Here is a 3,719-nt window from a genome sequence, read left to right as displayed (position 1 = left end):
GGTTCTAAGCTGAACTTTAGTACTGCTTATCATCCACAGACAGACGGACAAACCGAAAGGGTGAATCAGATTTTGGAAGACATGTTGAGAGCTTGTGCTTTAGATTTCGGTGGAAGTTGGGATAAGAATCTACCTTATGCAGAATTTTCATACAACAACAGTTATCAAGCTAGTTTACAGATGGCTCCTTACGAAGCACTGTATGGTCGGAAGTGCCGCACTCCGCTTTTGTGGGATCAAACGGGAGAACGTCAGGTTTTCGGGACGGATATCCTAAGGGAAGCAGAAGAAAAGGTAAAGGTCATTCAAGAAAGATTGCGAGTGGCTCAGTCTCGACATAAGAGTTATGCCGACAATCGCCGTAGAGATTTGAGTTTTGAAGAAGGAGACTATGTGTATCTTCGTGTCACGCCTCTTCGAGGAGTTCATCGTTTTCACACCAAGGGAAAATTGGCACCGCGTTTTGTGGGACCTTATAAGATTGTCAGTAGAAGAGGAGAGGTTGCTTATCAGTTAGAATTACCTCAATCTTTGGCAGGAGTCCATAATGTGTTCCATGTGTCACAATTGAAAAAATGTTTAAGGGTACCTACCGAAGAAGCTAATATTGAGCAGATAGAAGTCCAAGAGGATTTGACTTATGTTGAGAAACCAATCCGTATCCTGGAAACAAATGAGAGAAGAACCAGGAATCGAGTTATCCGTTTCTGCAAAGTTCAATGGAGTAATCACTCGGAAGAAGAATCAACTTGGGAACGAGAAGATGAATTGAAGTCAGCTCATCCGCACCTGTTCGCCAGTTCTTCCGAATCTCGAGGACGAGATTCTGTTTAAGGGGGGTAGGTTTGTCACACCCTGAAAATTTTAAAATTTATAAATTGTTGTTTAAATGGAATTTTTAGAAATAATTTTAAAAGTCTTGAAGAGAAGATCTAGTTTTAATTAATAAATTCCAATATAAAAGGGGCCCAGATAAAATTTCATTAAATACTTTGCTTAATTCTATAATTCCTAGATTTTTCTGGGATTTATTTGAGCTAAGGAAGTATTTTTAATAAATGGAATTGCATTTAAGAAATAATTTAAATTGAAAAAGGTTTTAAAAAGTCTCTTTTGGCTTTGGGCCGAAAGTCGGCCCAAAACCCCTCTCTCTCTCCTCGGCCCAGTTCGGCCCAGTCCGCCGCGCGCGCGCCCTCTCGCTGTCGCTGACAGGTGGGTCCCGCCTGTCAGGACCTTCGTCCTCCTTCGGCCGCCGCCGCCGAAACCCTAGTTTCGCGCCGCCGCCGTTTCCTTCTAAATCCGGCCGTTCCTTTCCTTCTCCGGTCGAATCAAAAGAGGGGAAACAATCTCCGGGATCTCCTCTACCTTTTCTCCTTTGGAATCTTCGGCTTAATCGGTTTGGAAGTTCATGGAATCGAGTTCGATTCGGATCGACCTCTTTCCTTCAAGCCGCGAGTTTCCTTCGCCGTTGCCGCCGTCGTGGGCCTTTGCCGCCGCCTCCGAGCCCCTTTAAAAGGACCCTCGGTGTCTCCTCTTCCCGCCGCCACCCTCGCCTTCGCCTCTCGTCGCCGGAAGAGCTCTAGCGCCGTGTGCCCTAGCTTTGCCGTCGCCGCCGCCGCTCCAGCCGTGCGCCGTCGTCGCTTCAGCCGTCACCGTCGCTCGGGAAGACCGTCGTCGTGGTCGCCGTCGCGTCGCCGTTCTCGTCCGCCCCTTCGCCGTTGCCGGAGATCGCCGAAGCTTCGTCGCCGTCGACAACCCGAAGGTTTCCGCCGTTTCCTCCTCGTCGTCGTCGTCGTCCGTTGTTCTTCCGCCGCCGTTTTGGTCACCGGTGTGTTCGCCGCGTCGTCCTCTACATGCTGGTGCCCTCCGTTTTGCGTCCTGGTGCCGCCGTTCGCCGGCAAGCGTGCGCCGCCCGAGCCGTCCGCTCCGCCGAGCCGCCGCCGCTGTCGGTGACGTCACCGCTGACGTCATCGGGGTCGTCCGCCGTGAGCCGGTCGTGGACCGTTCGATCTCGGCCGTCCGTTTTGGATTGGTTCGATCTCGGCCGTCCGTTCGTGTGAACCGCCGCCCGTGCGCCCGGTCCACCAAACCCTAGCCCGCTGACGCAATAATCCTTCTTTTCCTTTTCAAAAATAATTCATTATTGCGTCATAATTCAATTTTAACCGATATAAGTGTTTTAATCCGATTTAATCTTTAAAAATTCATAACTAATTCATCTTAGCTCCGATTTAGTTGGTTCAAGTCTCTAATTTTTTCTAAAATTGAGATTTACACTTTAAAAATATCCACATGTACTGTTCATGCTTGTTTATGTGCTGTTTTGGTGATTTTGCTCTTTTCTGCTTAGATTCCGTCGTTTCCGGAGAGTCCGTTTTCGCAGAAGAAGAGTTTGAAGAGTTCCAAGGCCAGCAAGGCAAGTCACACAGATCCCAAACAACCCTTTGAGCATGTTGATCCTATTTAAAGCTATTGTTTCTATTCAACTATTGCATCTATTTTCGAATGTCATTGGGTGGAATTGACCTATTCTTTGTTATGGCCCTTTCGTACTTGATTACCTTATTCCTTGATACCTTGGGTTATTACAATTTGACTAGTTGAGCTTTATTTATATTGGTTCAACTAGATATTAGATATAATTGCTTAGCCCTGCTTAGAAACATTAGTACACATTCGGGATAACTAATGACTCACTATTATTTAATAATGGTTTCATGATAGTTCACGATGGTCAATCGTGATTAGTTAATTAATTAATGTGCCAACTAAAACCTGGTAATGGTGGGTTGTGAGCACATGGTTTTGTTGGTCGTGCTCATGACAATTAAGGACCGGTTCACGAGTTTCGGTTGTGAAACATTAACCGTGCCAACCACAAGCCAGCATGGGCAACGGCTTTATCTTTTGTATAGCATGGTTCATTGCGGGGCACCAGACTGAGAAGTGGCGGAGATAAGACCACGGGGGTCGCTGGGGAGTCCATGCCTTGTTTATAAGGGGGTGATTATGATCCAGGAAGGTGCGCTGCAGTGGATTGTGTTATGCGAGGGGTATTGTCACAACTCCTTTCCGAGATACCGTGGTGGTATTGAGGCACATGGTGACATGATGTGGGGTTGTGTCTTGTGGGTACAGTGGTACACCTCTGATCAGAGTAAAACTATTCGAATAGCCGTGCCCGCGGTTATGGGCGGGTCTAACAATGTCTTTCGTGATTAGTCTCACACCTCTCATCATTGTAAAAGATGCTTAAACTGGTAATAATTTGATTAGCTCCTGGTTGTTTGGAATGGTATATTCCTGGTTTGGAGATAGAACTGTGCAGCCGGGGTGGTTGTTCAGAATGGTTGGGCCTATACAACAGGGTATGTTGTATAGCGTTGGATTAATATTGTTTAATTACTTAACTGTTTTATCAAATTCTCAAATGTCTGCTAAATGCTGCTTTTGCAAATGCAACCCTATTATGCCATCCTTTGTTATCCTGTGCACTTGCATATTTGCTGCGTGGCTTGCTGAGTATGTCATATACTCACCTTGCAATCATTCATCAGAGGAAGAGTTCTACAATGAGGCTGATGGTGTGAAGGATTAGGTGTAGCCTTGGTCAAGCTGCCTGTGGAGTGGAGCCGTCTCCGCCGTTTATTTATTTTCCGCTGCTTAGATCTTTATTGATTGAGAGGAACTATCTACCTCTGTAATGACATTTTATTCGC

This window comes from Oryza sativa, chromosome 5 (assembly GCF_034140825.1).
Source record: "Oryza sativa Japonica Group chromosome 5, ASM3414082v1".
Classification (NCBI taxonomy): domain Eukaryota; kingdom Viridiplantae; phylum Streptophyta; class Magnoliopsida; order Poales; family Poaceae; genus Oryza; species Oryza sativa.
The sequence above is the reverse complement of the archived record's forward strand: the minus strand, read 5'-3'. Positions refer to the sequence as shown.